Below are 18,927 nucleotides of genomic sequence, written 5' to 3' on the forward strand. Positions count from 1 at the left end.
ATTAAAAGCAGATTTTAATTGTTTTACCTAAAAATAATAGGCCTCTGATCTGCCAAAGATGAAGATTTAATTTCTAGGTGTTCCCCACAATACCTAGAAACATCAGTGGAATCGATTATTAAACACTTTAGAACTATTCTCATCAAAGTTCTTTAATATATAATACAGCAAAAGAAAAGTTTCTTTTCTAAAGGCTTCTCTATACTTTTTTTAATAGTTGAATTTCATTTCTGAAGGCTCCTAAAAAGAATAGAATTTAGATCTTTATTAAAGAGGAAATATATTTTCCATGTTTAATTTAAATGACATTCCATCAGTCATTTGCAATCTTAGCCTACACAGAATTTTTTTTTTGGTAGTTTTTATGTTTGGCTTTAGGAGGGGATTCCCAATAATCTCTATATAAATATTTCTAATCTCTATATAAATATTTTAACATTTCAATGTAAATTAGTTTATTAAAACTATTTTATCCATAAAAATAATGAATTTGCATGGCTGAGGGTGAAATAATATGTTACCAGGACCCCTCAGTTTTGGGGGTTGTGAGTAGATCCCATCTTCATGTTCCTCCAGCCCAGCCCAAGCCTGGCTCAGGTCCTCCTCCCCCATTTGCCAGGAACCACCATCCCCAGGGATTCTATGTGCCCTGCCTGACCAGTGTTCTCCATCAGAGTTTACCAATCTTTTGTTCATTCCCTCAGAGCACAGCTAAGCAAGAGTACACTAATTTGAAAATTAACTCAAGCAAATAGAGGAACAATATCCCCAACACATTGCATCTTAACATAGGGTTTCCTGGACACACTGTTTCAACCCAAGAGTTGGGCTAATAGTAGGAGTTCCATCTGCTAAAATACGGCTGTCAGCTTCAGAGGGAAATTCATGAACGTCTTGGTAGTTTGTTTTTACATTTCACTTGACACTGTTTCTAAAATTTCCTCTGAAGCCAAAAAATAAGTTATTTCCCAGCACACTGGGCACTTTTCATTTATCATTGGATTGATTTTTGTAACTTGCAGTAGGAGCTGAAATCGACCAGGGGGTTCTTATCCAACAGACAGCAGCAAAACTCTTTGTGTATCTGCGTTCCTTTCAACAAGCGTGACTTCCTCAATGGCATCATTCGTGAGCGTAACACAGAGCTCAGCAATAACGTTTCTTCACTAACCCTACCAGGTATCCAACATAGGATGTTACTTCCTTTCACTGTTTTCCGACTCCTGGCAGATATTAATCATTGGGATTTGGGAACAAGGAAATAGAATTTCTGAGAATGCTTGGGAATTCCCAAATTCATATGATTTTCATAACACTTCACTTACAAGTTTTTGAAAAATAATAAATGACTATAATAACAAGCAAATAGTCGTTTTTTTCTGTAACAGGATTATATGAAAAGTTTTAGTAGTCTTCTGTTTTAAAGAGATATGATAACAAATGATGATTTATTATTATTATGAGCCAACATATTGTAACAAGATTATAAAATCCAATAGCATTAATAGAGAAAACATTAAAAAGAAATGAATGTTATCACAAAATAAATGCTAAAGAAAAGTCCTTTAAAGATTGAAAGGTAACACCACAAATACTTAATGCTTTAATCGTTGTTTACATGACATTGTTGTACAAGGCATCAATCATCCCCTCCAATACCATTTAAATAACATAACATTCTGATCTCCTGGCAAGATGAATAGCACTAGAAAGAAGCAACTGTCAAAATTGCCGATTTAAGGGCATATTTTGTTTCTAAAACTTGGCATTTCTTAGAAAACCTCTCATAGGATTTGTAAAACATATACTATGCCTAGGAACACATTAATATTTATTTGCAGAAATGGTTCACTGTTAGCAGTGGACAAGGCCATGAACACACACTTGTAACACAGCAACAGATACAAGAAAGTCTGACTGAGGCTCCTTTACTGCTCCTGTCCTGTTCACCTTAACTTTCATCTCCACATGTCAGTGCTTCCTCATCTTGCTTGACTTGAAGTCAGTGCATTTCTTCAAGCCAGTAAGTTCTCTATACTGACTATTAAGCTGTAATTTTCACAGGAAAATTAGAATGTTCCTTCCCATTTTCCTAATTTCTCAACTGATTTTTCTCAGAATTCAGAATCCATAAATATTGAAATGCCAGGAGAGAATTTCCAAATGGAAATGCTGTTCCCTTCGTCCATTTTCAGAAGAAACCGTAGGATAGTGTTATCCTTCTCTTCTCCAATTTTTTTTTCCTGCAAACTTATGGTTATCACCTCTTTAAGTGAGTAGCTCACAATTTTGCCTCCCCTGCAAATGGTCCCAAAACAGTGAAGTGGGTCCTCTTTAGCTGTGTCTTTAGTACATAATCCTGCATTTCTGACCATATGCAGGGAGTGTAACCCAGGGAAGGATCCCTGACTCAATGGGATTTCTCTTGCTGTCTCTAGAATTTGAACACCGGAACCCAGACGTACAGAGGCTGGGAGCCATCGTGGTGTGCTATATTGATGACGGCAGCAGTGGGTGGTGTGGGGGCAGTTAATTGACAGCTACCTGTTGCTGACATCCCAGGAACTGCCTGAACCTCCTCTTTCCCAGTCATAAGATATCTAAGATTCTGCAGTATTCTTCATTAAATCCTAGCATGGTTTAAGCTAGCCAGAATTAGGTTCTGTTGCTTTCAATCAACAGAACCTTAGCTAATACATTGTTATTTCCTGGTCTTTGTTCCTTTAATTTTCCAGGAAAAGAAGGGAAAATGGCTTACTGGTTTTAAAAAGAGACAAGGGACAACATACCATTTATGCAAAATTTAGAAGCACTCAAAGGAAACTCTGGAAAGATCCTGAGACATATATATGTAGGATCAGCATAAAACTTGAACAGTGTATCTAGATCATGGTTGCCATGGTTGCCTTGACACAATGAACATCTGTATCAAGATCATATTTTCTTGGTGGGACAGAGAGAAGCACAAGGCGGGACTCACATTTACAGTAATCCTTGTTTTCCAGGAACCATACAACCCAGTTTGTCCAGAGCTGTTCCTCTTAAGTTTGTTATCCCACCATAATTATAAATAGAACCTCCTTTTTCTCTCAAGAATATCCCACTTTGGATGATAATTTCTGTGACTACCCATTAAGAATATTTAATAACTATAGAAAACTGCTTCTCTATATTTTTTGTATGTTTGAAACATTTTATAACAGAAATATCTTTAAAGTTATCACCTACACAGAATATAGCTGCCAAATGCTCCTACTCTGCTATTCTAACCATGAATCCCTCTGGGGCCCCTTCCTCCTACGGCGCTTGTAAGGATGAAATGAAATAAGCTCTATGAAGTGCCCAACAGTGACCAACACTGAATAAAATACAGCCACCATAGGAGGCCTTCCCTTATGTTCACCAAACTCCTGATAAGTTATTCGGTGATGTTTCAATCTTAATATTTTATGTAGATTATACATTCATCTGATTCAAAATGCAAAAGGTACAAAAGCGTATACAGTTAAAAGTTTCCCAACCCACTACCATTTATCTCCCTGGAGGCAACTGTTTCCAGATTTTTGAATATCCTTAAAGAATATCATATGTATGGAAAAGAAAGATTATATATTTATATGCATCTGTGTATGCATTTTCCTATGAGAGGCTCACAAAGTCTCCTTGAAGAGATATCATTATTACAAATACCCCTCAATTTACAATGGGGTTATATTCCAATAAACTTATGAAAATATTGTAAGCTGAAAATGCATTTAATACACTTAACCTACTAAACATCATAGCTTAGCTCGGCCTACCTTAAACACTCACATTAACCTACAGTTAGGCAAAATCATCTAACAGAAAGCCCATTTTATAATAAAGTGGGCTTTGAATATCTCATGTAATATAATGAATACTGTACTGAAAGTGGAAAACAGAATGGTTGTATGAGTACTCAAAGTACAGCTTCTGCTGAATGTGTATTGCTTTCAAACTATCTTAAAGTTGAAAAATCATAAGTCAAAATATTCTAAGTCAGGGATTGTTTGTACTTCTACTTTACATGATGAAATTGAGCCTTGAAAAGATTAAGTGACTCGCCCAAGGTCACACTGGCAGTTAAATAGTGAAACTTGGATCCAAATTGTTCAGTCACTACATGTATTGTCTTGAAATTTGAAAAAGAGGAAGAGGAATTAAACTACTAAATTGAAGGACTATTTTAGGCATAGAAGAAGCAGATGCCTTCATGTCCAAGTGATTGTGAAAAGCCCACTTGCCCCAAAATATGTCTCCTGGTCATATGAAATTCCACCATTTCAGATTTTTACCTGGGGATTTAGAGTAATCTGCTGTTTTCCTAGAGCTCCCCTAAAATAGAAATAGAAAATTTTGGAAGGCTAAATATATGCTAACATTGGAAAACTCATTTTCTCCCCTTCGTAAGGCAAGGTACTGAAGGAGGGGGCCCTACGGGCTGTGCAGGGACATCCTGGAGGCATGGGGAGAAGAAACTGAAAGGCAAGTTTGTATGGAACAAAGAATACCGATCTCAGGATTCTCCCTTGAACCTCCCCTAACTTTGTTCAAATAGACTTAGCCACTGACCTGCTGTCAAAAGACCACAGCCAATCTGACTTGTTTTCAATATAATGATGAATATTGATTTGGTCCCTTCATCCAACATTCTCAGCTGGATCTTTTTAGACCAAGGATATACATTACTAGGTGAGTACAGGCAGTTAATTCTTCCACACGGGACTTCGGAGTTTCTGAGCTAACCAGAATCACCCACCTTAACATCTGCCAGTTTATACCCCAAGTCCTGACCAGTGCCCCCTACCTGCTATGCCTCATGTTTTCAATAGAGCATAAAATCAGAAATGAAAGATGAAACATCATAGCCAATATCACAGAAATACAAAGGATCCTAAGAAACTGCTAGGTATAATTACACACTAACTAATTGGATCATCTAGAAGAAATGGATAAATTCCCAGACACATAAAACCTACCAAGATTGACTCATGAAGAAATTTAAAAATCTGAACAGACTAATAGCAAGCAAGGAGGTTGAATCCGTAAGAAAATGTCTCCTATCAATGAAAAACCCAAAACCAGATGGCTTCCCAGATTAATTCTACCAAATATTTTAAGAAGAACTAATACCAGTCCTTCTCAAACTCTTCCAAAAAGCTGAAGTGGAGGGAATACTTCCAAACTCATCTTACAGGGCCAGCATTACCCTGATTCCAAAGCCAGACAAGAACACTACAAGAAAGGAAAATGACAGGCCAATAGCCTTGATCTACATAGATGCAAAAATCCTCAACAAAAATCCTAGCAAACCAAATTCAATAGCACATTGAAAGAATCATTCACCATGATCATGTCATGGTTCAACATAAGCAAATCAATACATATAATATACCATATTAGAAAAATAAAGGATAGAAACTATATGGCCATCACAATAGATATAGAAAAAGTTTTTGACAAAATTCGAAACCCTTTCATGGTGAAAAAAAAAACACCAAACAGATCACATATTGAGGGACTGTATCCCAACAAAATAAAGGCCATATATGACAAACCCATAGCTAACACCATGATCAATGGTGAAAAGTTGAAACTTTTCCTCTACCATCAGGAACAAGACAAGGATGCCCACAGACACCACTTCTCAGGGTAATTAGGCAAAAGAAAGAAATAAAAGGCATCCTAATAGGAAAGGAAGAAGTGAAACTGTCTCTACTGACGGCATGATCTTGTTATATATAGAAAACCCTACAAACTTCACTAAATAAAGGTTAGAACTCAACACAAAGCAGGGAACAATAGACACTGGGGGACTCCAAAGGTGGGAGGGAAGGATGGTGGGAGCAAGGGTTGAAAAACTACCTATCGATTACTATGCTCACTGCTTGGGTGGTGGGATCATTAGAAGCCCAAACCTCAGCACCATGCAATATACCTGTTTAAGAAACCTGTACATCTACCCTCCTGACTCTAAAATGAAACATACAATATTTAAAAAACAAAAACAAATAAATAAAATTTGAAAACTGTTAGAACTGAACTGATAGGTGAAATCAGTAAAGTTGTAGGATACAAAATCAACAGATAGAGTCTTGAACACAGCAACATCCAGCTGTCTGACACGAAAGTCTCAGGGGCAATAAAACCTCTATATGAACTCAGAAACAATGAGCTAAGTTGTGTTTATGTCTGAAAGGATGTTAAGAACTTCATTCATGTTACATCAGAGCCAACAGAAAGAACCAACAGGAAACCTGTATCCAACAAACAGAAATGACAAGATGAAGGAAAGCAGAGGTAAGGGCTTACCTTAGAAAGGGCAAGTGATTAGCTCAATATGCAATACAATGTTTGCTCCTGAGCCAAAAATTTGTACAATAATTTGGACATTACTTGCACAACCAGAAAAATCAGCCACTCATTAGGAAAATGTGTTTCTGTAGAAGTCTTAGGACTCAGCTATCTATAATAACATGAAAAGACAATATTTTCATCCAAAATGAGTATTTTTGTTTGTCTTGGCTTGTTATTCTAACGTCAACAGCCTCTAAATAAACTGTTGAAGTACATGATATAACCACCTCTTTCTCCATCTTTCCCATTGCTCCCATAGGGTTTCAGTTGTGCAATTTCACCATTAGCAAAGCTTTTTGCTGAAATCTGCCTTTTCAAAGGGAGAGTATCCAGAAACAGAAGATGCTGATCTGGGAGGCTCTTCCTAATAGAACTGCTGCTTCAGTTTAACTTGAAAAAGCCCACACCCAGTTCCTAATGACAAACATCTGAACACCAGGTCTTCCCCTGAGCAAGACCATGCTATGCCTCCTGCTCGCTCTGTTCTATAAGCAACCCACAGATTGCTCCCTGTGAAGAGGAGCCTGCAAGGGGAGCAGCATTCCACCAGACCCTGATTTAGCAAGATATTTCCATATCATTCGCCCAACCAGCTGGAAGTCCTCCACTGCTCTTGTGTAAAAATCTAACTCATCTCACTGAATTTCCTGATTTAAAAGTCTAATTCATTTCACCAAAAGTGTGACAGAAGGAAACCAAGTACACCATCTCTCTCTTACCAAACCAAAGCTATTGCATGTGCATTCTGGGGGGAAAACATGGTCCAAATATGTTATGGAGGGGGTGCCAGCCCAGTGTCATCCTCTTACTATTGCCATAGGATCTTGGCTGATGGCATCAGAGGAAAAACAAGTTTATCGATTACTTTCAACCATTAAGCTCACTCCTCCGTGAAAAATAAGTCACCAGTCCAATGTCTCTTATTAAAAGAAGCACTGCAAAATATAAAGGAGTCACAGTTTTAAAATGGGACACACGTTCTCTAAGCGGTGAACCACGTTAGAGGTGCACTGTTTACAATGTATAAAGTCCCCTGGAGCAAGGGTTAGGAAGCGCATCTGTTCTTTGATGTTCTGGGATGAAGGAGAAAGGAAAATGTGCTGCCAGAAGTGAGTGGGAAGGAGCCCATGAGATAAAGGAAGTAAATCCATTTGCTGATTGCAATAATAATGGTAATACACGAAGCTATACCTACGTACATACATACATACATGCATGCAAACTTTCACATTTTTTAAAAAAAAGAACTTAAGGCTTCCACTCATGTAATCAGCCCTTATGAAGTCTCCTGATTAGCTGCAAGGAAAATCTTCCTTTCTCCTCTTTCTTGCACCATCCTGGGCTCCCTTTTGACTTTTTTTTTTTAACTTATAAACGAACAGCTCATATTCTGAAGTTTGTAGTCCCCTCCCGCCCCCTCTCTCTCTATACGGCTCATTTACATTGGCAGCTGTCGTGCTGCTGGGCATCCTCAAACTCACAAGTTTCCCTTTAATGTTTGAGCAGACAAACATGATCATGCACTAGGCATCACTGTGCCACTCAAAATGCTTTTTTGTTTTTTTTTTTATTGCATCTGAGAGAAATCTCAAGGTTGCAAACCTGGAGTCAGAATTGTCTCCATGTGTCTCAGTGGGAAGAGTATCGTGTGAAGGAACAAGTTGATTCTACTAATCAAAAGGAATTTTTTGATATCAGGTCATCCTCCGAATGAATTTATATTACCGAGTGGAGGGTCACATGAAGAAAATGGTCAAACAGCACCACCTAGAGCAAGAGCTGAGAACTGCAGCGGAGCCGGGCTGTGTCAGGAAAGAAAAGCAAGCTGGGGCCTGGCTCAGCGCTCTCCCCTCTGCTCCTGTCTGCACGGAAAGATTAGGATGATAGTGGCAGGAAGCCTGTGCACCTAGTATGCATCACTTGAAGGGAACACACAGATTCCAGTAAACAGTTGGAAGGAAATGTTAATATCAGGCTCTGCTAAACAATATCAAATGAGTCCTAGATGAGGCAAGTGACTTTCATCAAAGTTTCCTGATACCTGAAAAGACAGCCTAGGGGATCCTGCGCTACATGTGGTGTATGTAAATTAAGCGGGTTTTTTTCCCCTTTGTAATCAAGGCTCATACACAAACAAAATCACACTTTAGAAATGGCCTATTTCAACTTGTAACTAGCTTGCTTTCAGGGGCTCCAGGTCAAAATGAAATAGAGCACAAAGACGCTTTCTCCTTAGGGATCATACACAAATTCACTCTGTCCGTTTCTTTCCCACATGGAGCAACAAAGCCGTCAGACCTCTCCATCCACACATCGGGTCCTTCCTGATTAAAGTGAGATAAATCACAGCCCTCTCTCTCTAGATGGCAGGCGACAAGAGGGGGATGCTTGCCTCAAGAAGTCCTCCCCATCCCTCTGCATTCATGCAAGCCCGAGCGGAGAGATGCAAGAAATTACGGATGCATTTTAATTCCCCAGACCCTGCAATTAAAAATGGAAATTTTTTGGCCACGCCTGTTGGCTCACGCCTGTAATCCCAGCACTTTCAGAGGCCGAGGTCGGCAGATCACCTGGGGTCAGGAGTTCGAGACCAGCCTGGCCAACATGGTGAAACCCTGTCTCTACTAAAAATACAAAAATTAGCTAGGAATGGTGGTGGGCGCCTGTAGTCCCAGCTACTCGGGAGGATGAGGCAGGAGAATCACTTGAACCCGGGAGGCAAAGTTTGCAGTGAGCCAAGATCGCACCACTGCACTCCACTCCGGGTGACAAAGCAAGACTTCATCTCAAAAAATGTTTTTAAAAAATGGAAGTGTTGTTCTTTCATTTGTAAATGTGTTTTGGTAAAAGAGGGGCAGTTTAAGCAACCCTTTCTATTGTCTACATTGTTAAAATTCATCCGACATGGACTCTTGACTCTGTTTTGCCTGGGCAGACCCAATTCAAGCATTTACAACAGCTATAGCCTCCTCAAATCAAAAAGAGGAATCAGCATTATTGCTAAGTTCAAATAAGGTCTTGTTTTATTTCATTTTTATTTTTGAATGCAGCCATTCCTCCAGGTGCTGTCATCAGGTAAGATTGTCAGTCCTGATTAGGTAAAGGTATTATTACAAAATGCAATTCTCAAACATTCAGTGTCTAACTACACTTTTAATAAGCCTTTCCCCCTCCCCTATGTATTCTCCCTGAGACACCCCTTCTCAAATTTAAAATCACAGAAACTAAAATATGATGCCTAAAGAGAGCCTAGCGACTGCCCAGTCCTCTAATTTGATGAGTGGGAGTACTGAAGCCCAGAGGAGGTCAAGTAATTTGTTCCCAATGTCTTAGATAAGAAGAAAATGACCAGCTGGGAAATCCCACTCATGTCAAGGCAGAGGCACAGGGCCACAGACTGTGGTTGAATTGTGCCACACTCCTACATCCTTCTTTAGGAATCACAGAACATTCCTGTGTTGAGTCGGAGTCACTGACTTCCTTTTCAGGCTGATTGAGTTCTGTCCTTACGGGCTGCGACAAGAAGTTTTGGTATTATGCTACACCAAGACCATTTATCTAGTTCAAGAAATGAGCACAGTCCTTAGAGCCCAGCAACTTTTCCCATGTCCAGTAAATGTAGCTTCTCCATTAGAAGCTGTCAGAATGGAGCCTTCTGGCTCATCTTGATTTTGATTTGTGCAAGAATGAATGGTTGTGCTAAGACAGCTTTCCTAGCTGATAGAGAGCGAAACTTTTTTCTCATAATCTATAAAAAATTGAATTAGAACTTTTTTCTCATAATCTGTGAAAAAATATTAAATTAAATCTGGCTCGTCTTGATTTTGATTTGTGCAAGAATGAATGGTTGTGCTAAGACAGCTTTCCTAGCTGATAGTGAGCAAAACTTTTTTCTCATAATCTATAAAAAAATATTAAATTAGAAGCATAGAGTTTATTTCATGACTTTTATCTTCCTGCAATTTTCTTGTGGGCATAAATGATTTGTTTTTATCCTGCCTGCCCCCCAATCCCTTTTCCAAGAGACTAAAAGAGTATCTAGTGCAAAGTAGAGACTCAAATATTTCTTAATAAACAGTGATCCCAGCCACCCAGTGCATGTTGCCAAATGCCAACCCCATAAATGATCAAACACATCATCTCATTCAGCCAATCAAAATCAAGTGCTACCTATTTTTTTAAGTTTTCATAGCCCTTGGGCATCTGCTTTCTCAGCATTTCCCAAACTTGAGTCATCCTCATCCTGCCTTCCTAATTTTGATCTGTCAATTACCTCTACTATTATTTATTTCATATATTTTTAAATAGCCCCACTTTAGAAACTTAAATACATGCCTTTTAAAAGGAAGCTTTCTTACTACTATACATCAAAAGCCATTATTATTTGTTCTAAGTACTCATATCAACATGGTCACAACTATTAAAATTTACTAATGTGCATCCACATACTCTCTAAATTCATGGAGCATCTGCACACACTTTAAGAAACAATTCTGCATTACTCACTCAATTTTCTTGACATCCTTCTGAGGCAGGACAAACCTTGGGCCCAAAGAATTGAGGTAGGAGTCCAAGCAAGTTGCCAGCCACATAAAGGCAAACCTTGGCTCAGAAATCAGGACTACCAGCCCCTAGGTTATGGTTCATGCTCTTTCCTCTGCTCTCCAGAACCTCCTATCTCCAAGTGTAGTTAGCAGCCCAGATGCAACAGCATCCTCTAGAAACTTGTTAAAAATGCAGAAGCTCAGGCTCCACCCCAGGCCTATGCAGACTGAATCTGCATTTTAACAAGGTCCAGGTAATTCACGTGCACATTAAGTTTGAAAAGGCCTGGTCTAGATCAGCGGTTCTCTACCTTAGCAGCACATTAGAACCATCTGTAGAGAATTTAAAAATACCAGTGCCTGGGCTTCACCTCCCAGAGAATCTGACTTAAGTGTCTGGGGTTTGCCCTGAGTCTAGGTATTTTTAAAAACTCCTCAGCTTATACAAAGCTGGCAGGGCTGGGCACAGTGGCTCATGCCTATAATCCCAGCACTTTGTGAGGCCAAAGTGGGCAGATTGCTTGAGTCCAGGAGTTTGAGACTAGCCTGGGCTAAAACCCCATCCCTACAAAAAAAAAAAAATACAAAAAGTAGTTGGGCATGGTGGTGGCACATACCTGTAGTCCCGGCTACTCAGGAGGCTGAGTCCTCGCTTGAACCCAGGAGGTCACGGTCTGGTCAACAGAGCAAGACCCTGTATCAAAACAAACAAACAAACAAACAAAAAATGGTAGCAGCTTACCAGCTAGGGAGGCCTGTAGAGCCAAGTTTTGCAAATGGGGCTACATTAGTTGTTCCAGAACTTTAGCTGCATCAAAACCACCTGGATGGCTTGTTCAGCTACAGAGGGTCTGGCCATGCCCCTAGAGTTTCCAGCTGAGGGTCTGGAATGAGGCCCGATGATTTGCATTTCTAACAATCTCCAGGTGATGCTGATGCTGTGGGTCCAGGGACCACATTTTGAGAATCTATGCTAAATGAATCGGAGAAGACCAAAGCTCAAACTTATTCCAAGAACTTTTCAAGGCCCACCTGCAAGTTGTAGTGGAAGTAAGCATCTAAGGGTGCAAAAAAGTTTCACTGTAGACTAAGGCCTTTTACCTGAGTTCTCAAATGTTCCCATTTCTCTTATCAACCTAAATAACAAACAGAGAGAGGCTCTCCACAAGAAAAAGATATTCGTTTGGAAACAGAGCCTTGCAATAGAAACAGGCAAGCCAGAGTAAACTATATGCATATTCACGGAGGTAAAGGAAGACAAAAGAAAAAATGAGGAAGATTATATGATCATTTGGAAATGATTATCCTTGGCTACAAAGATCAATAACAAAGGTGATGCCAGGCCCAGGTTGGACAGGCAGTTGTTGGGCAAATATCCTTCAGAAGCATTGTTGTGTGCAAAGTTGCAATGGGCTTTGTGCAAGATTGTGTTTTTTGCAGTCTTCTGTGATAAGTTCTTGTTATCAGGCATACAAGCCCAAGAATCCTTTTTTGCATGGCCTTCCCTGGCTCTATTTGTCAGGGTTTTGGTTAGGGTAGGGGTATTTTTAACACTCTCAATGTAAAAAATGCCATGAGGTAGGTACCCCAATGACTTGTTTCATCTTCATAAAATAACTTTTCATAAAATCTCTGGAAACGTGGAAATATCTACACCACTTTCTGTATAAAAGTGGAAATATCTACATCGCTATTTCTGAAAATTTGTAAACATTTACAACGCTATCTATATAAACATGGAATTATTTACACCGCCGTATCTATAAACATGGAAATATCTACACCGATATCTCTATAAACACGGAAATATTTACACCGCTATCTGTATAAACATGGAAATATGTAAAAAGCTATCTCTATAAACATGGAAATATCTACACCGCTATCTGTATAAACATGGAAATATCTACACCGCTATCAGTATAAACATGGAAATATCTACACCGCTGTCTCTATAAACATGGAAATATCTACACCTCTATCAGTATAAACATGGAAATATCTACACCACTGTCTCTATAAACATGGAAATATCTACAACGCTATGTCTATAAACATGCAAATATGTACATCACTGTCTCTATAAACACGGAAATATCTACACCACTCTCTCTATAAACATGGAAATATCTACACCGCTGTCTCTAGAAACATGGAAATATCTACACCGCTATATCTATAAACGTGGAAATATCTACACCGCTAGGTCTATAAACATGGAAATATCTACACCGCTATCTCCATAAACGTGGGAACATCTACACCGCTATCTCTATAAACCTGGAAATATCTACACCGCTATAAGTATAAATGTGGAAATATCTACACCGCTATCTGTATAAACCTGAAAATATCTACACCGCTATCTCTATAAACATGGAAATAATTACACCGCTATCTGTATAAACGTGGAAATAATTAAAAAGATATCTCTATAAACATGGAAATATCTACACCGCTATCTGTATAAACAGGGAAATATCTACACCGCCATCTGTATAATCATGGAAATATCCACACCGCCATCTGAATAAACTTGGAAATATCTACACCGCTATCTGTATAAATATGGAAATATCTACAATGCTATGTCTATAAACATGGAATTATCTGCACCGCTATCTGTATACACATGGAAATATCTACACCACTATCTCTATAAACATGGAAATATCTACACCGCCATCGGTATAAATATGGAAATATATTCACAGTCATCTGTATAAACATGGAAATATCTACACCAACGTCTCTATAAACATGGAAATACCTACACTGCCATCTGTATACACATGGAAATATCTACACAGCCATCTGTATAAACATGGAAATATCTACACCACAATCCCTATGAACATGAAAATATCTACACCGCCATCTCAATTAACATGGAACTATCAACAACACCATCTGTGTAAACATGGAAATATCTACACCGCTATCTCTATAAACAGAAATATTTACACCACCATCTCTATAAACAGGGAATTATCTACACCGCCATCTGTATAAACATAGAAATATCTACACTGCCATCTCTAGAAAGTTGGAAATGTCTACACCGCGATCTGTGTAAACATGGAAATATCTACACCTCTATCTGTATAAACATGGAAATACCTACACCATGATCTGTATAAAGATGGAAATATCTACACCGCTATCTGTATAAACATGGAAATAGCCACACCGCAATCTGTATAAACATGGAAGTACCTACACCGCCACCTGTAAAAACATGGAAATATCTACACTGCCATCTGTAAAAACATGGAAATATGTACACCTCCATCTGTATAAACATGGAAATATCTACACTGCCATCTGTATACACATGGAAATACCTACAGCACTATCTGTAAAAACATGGTAATATCTACATCGCTATCTGTATAAACATGGAAATATCTCCACCGCTAACTGTATAAACATGGAAATATCTACACCGCTATCTCTATAAACATGGAAATGTCTACACCGCTATCTCTTTAAACATGGAAATACCTACACTGTTATCTGAATAAACATGGAAATACCTACACCGCTATCTGTGTAAACATGGTAATATATACAACGCTATCTGTATAAACATGGAAATATCTACACCTCTATCTGCACAAACATGGAAATATCTACACCGCCATCTGTATAAACTTGGAAATATCTACACCGCCATCTGAATAAACATGGAAATATCAACACCGCTCTCTGTATAAATATAGAAATATTTACAACGCTATCTCTATAAACATGGATATATCTACACCGCCAACTGTATAAACGTAGAAATATATACACTGCCATCTGTAGAAAGATGGAAATCTCTAAACCGCGATCTGTATAAAGATGGAAATATCTACACCGCTACCTGTATAAACATGGAATTATCTACACAGCTACCTGTGTAAAGATGGAAATATCTGCACCGCAATCTGTGCAAAGATGGAAATATCTACACCGCTATTCCTATAAACATGGAAATATCTGCACGCTCTCTGTATAAATATGGAAATATCTACAACGCTATCTCTATAAACATGGAAATATCTACACTGCTATCTGTATAAACATGGAAATAGCCACAACACTATCTGTATAATCATGGAAATATCTACACCACCATCTGAACAAACATGGAAACGTCTACACAGCTATCTGTAAAAATATGGAAATAACTACACCGCTATCTGTATAAATATGGAAATATCTACACCGCTATCTCTATAAACATGGAAATGTCTACACCGCTATCTGTATAAACATGGAGATATCTACACGGTTATCTATATAAACATGGAAATATCTAAACGGCCTTCTGTATAAACATGGAAATATCTACAGAGTCATCTGTATAAACATGGAAGTATCTACACCACCATCTGTATAAACATGGAAATAACTACACTGCCATTTATATAAACATGGAAATATCTACAAAGCCATCTATATAAACTTGGAAATATCTACACCTCTATCTGTATGAACATGGAAATAGCCACACCGCAGTCTGTATAAACATGGAAACATATACACCTCTACCTGTATAAAGACGGAAATATCTTCAACGCTACCTGTGTAAACATGGAAATATCTACACAGCTATCTGTGTAAACATGGAAATATCTACACCGATATCCGTTTAAAGATGGAAATATATATACCGCAATCTGTGCAAACATGGAAATATATACATCGCTATCTCTATAAACATGGAAATAGCTGCACCGCTATCTCCATAAACATGGAAATAGCTGCACCGCTATCTCTAGAAACATGGAAATATCTACACCGCCATCTGTATAAACATGGAAATATCTACACAGTCATCTGTATAAACATGGAAATATCTACACCACCATCTCTATAAACATGGAAGTGTCTACCCTGCCATCTGTATACACATGGAAATATCAACACAGACATCAGTATAAATATGGAAACAACTGCACCGCTATCTCTATACACATGGAAATACCTACATCTTTACCTGTATAAACATAGAAATAACGACACCGCTATCTCTATAAGTATGGAAATATCTACACCGCCATCTCTATAAACATGAAAATATCTACTCCGCCATCTCCATAAACATGGAACTATCTAGACCACCATCTGTGTAAAAATGGAAATATCTACACGGCTATCTGTGTAAACATGGAAATATCTACACCGCTATCTGTATAAACATGGAAATATCTACACCGCTATCTGTATAAACATGGAAATATCTACACTGCCATCTCTATAAACATGGAAATATCTACACACACGCCTGTATAAAAATTTAAATATCTACACCGCTATCAGTATAAATATGGATATACCTACACCGCTCTCTCTATAAACATGGAAATATCTACACCGCTATCTGTACAAACATGGAAATATCTACACAGTCCTCTGTATAAACATGGAAATATCTTCACCACCATCTCTATAAACATGGAAATATCTACACTGACATCTGTATACACATGGAAATATCTACACCGCGAGCTGTATAAACATCGAAATACCTACACCGCTATCTGTATAAACATGGAAATATCTACACCGGTATCTGTATAATCATGGAAATAACTACACCGCTATCTCTATGAACATGGAAATAACTACACCGCCATCTCTATAAACATGGAAATATCTACACCGCTATCTCTATAAATATACAAATATCTTCACCGCCATCTCTATAAACATGGAAATATCTACACCGCCATCTGCATAAACATGGAAGTACCTACACCGCCACCTGTATAAACATGGAATTATCTACACCGTCATCTGTATCAACAGGGAGATATCTACACCGCAATCTGTATAAACATGGAAATATCTACATCATCATCTCTATAAACATGGAAGTATCTACCCTGCCATCTGTATAAACATGGAAATATCTACACGGTCATCAGTATAAATATGGAAACATCTGCACCGCTATCTCTCTACACATGGAAATAGCTACACCTCTACCTGTATAAACATTGAAATATCTACACCGCAATCTCTATAAAGATGGACATGTCTACACCGCCATCTCTATAAACATGAATATAACTACACCACCATCTCCATAAACATGGAAATATCTACACCACCATCTGTGTAAAAACGGAAATATCTATACCGCTATCTGTGTAAACATGGAAACATCTGCATCGCTATCTGTATAAACATGGAAATATCTACACCGCCATTGGTATAAACATGGAAATATCTACACCGTCATCTCTATAAACATCGAAATATATCCACCGTCAACTGTATAAACATGGAATTATCTATACCGCTATCTGTATAAATATGGAAATATCTACACCGCTATCTCTACAAACATGGAAATATCTACACCGCTATCTGTACAAACATGGAAATATCTACACCGCTATCTCTATAAACATGGAAATATCTACACCACCATCTGTATAAACATGGAAATATCTACACAGTCCTCAGTATAAACCTGGAAATATCTACACCACCATCTCTATAAACGTGGAAATATCTACACTGCCATCTCTATACACATGGAAATATCTACACAGCCTTCTGTATAAACTTGGAAATACCTACACCGCTATCTCTATAAACATGAAATATCTACACCGCCATCTGCATAAACATGGAACTGTCAGCAACGCCGTCTCTATAAACATGGAAATACCTACACCGCTATCTGTATAAACATGGAAATATCTACACCGCTATATGTATAATCATGGAAATATCTACACCGCTATCTCTATGAACATGGAAATAATTAAACCACCATCTCTATAAACATGGAAATATCTACACCGCTATATCTATAAACATAGAAATATCTACACCGCCATCTCCATAAACATGGAAATACCTACACCGCTATCTCTATAAACATGGAAATATCTAAACCACAATCTCTATAAACATGGAAATACCTACAGCGCTATCTCTATGAACATGGGAATATCTACACCGCAATCTCTATAAACTTGGAAATATCTACACCGCCATCTCTATAAACATGGAAATATCTACACCGCCATCTCTATAAACATGAAAATATCTACACCGCCATCTCCAAAAACATGGATCTATCTACACCGCTGTCTGTATAAACGGAAATATCTACACCACTATCTGTATAAAGATGGAAACACCTACACTGCCAACTGTATAAATATGGAAATATCTACACAGCTATCTGTATAAACATGGAAATATCTACACCGCTAACTGTTGAAACGTGGAAATATCTTCACCGCTATCTTTATAAACATAGAAATATCTGCACCGTCATTTCTATAAATATGGAAATATATACACCGCCGTCTGCATAAACATGGAAATATCTACACTTCCAACTGTATAAACATGGAAAAGTCTACACCGCTATCTGTAAAAACATGTAAATATCTACACTGCCTTTTGTAGAAAGATGGAAATATCTACACCGCAATCTGTATAAACATGGAAATTTCTATACCGCTACCTTTATAAACATGGAAATATCTACACCACGATCTGTATAAACATGAAAATATCTACAACACTATCTGTATAAACAAGGAAATATCTGCACCGCTATCCAAAAAAAGATGGAAATATCTTCACCGCTATCTGTAAACGTGGAAATACCTACACCGCTATCTGTATCAACGTGGAAATATCTAAAACGCTATCTGTATAAACTTGGAAATATCTACATCGCTATCTGTATAAACGTGGAAATATCTCCACCGCTATCTGTATAAACGTGGAAAACTCTACACCGCTATCTGTATAAACCTGGAATTATCTACACGGATATCTGTATAAACATGGAAATATCTACAACGATATCTGTGTAAACATGGAAATATCTACACAGGTATCTGTGTAAACTTGGAAATATCTACACCGATATCTTTATAAAGATGGCAATATCTACACCGCAATCTGTGCAAAGATGGAAATATCTACACCTCTATCTCAGTAAACATGGAAATATCTACATCGCTATCTGTAAAAACATAGA

The sequence above is a fragment of the Pan paniscus genome, chromosome 6 (assembly GCF_029289425.2).
Source record: "Pan paniscus chromosome 6, NHGRI_mPanPan1-v2.0_pri, whole genome shotgun sequence".
NCBI lineage: Eukaryota > Metazoa > Chordata > Mammalia > Primates > Hominidae > Pan > Pan paniscus.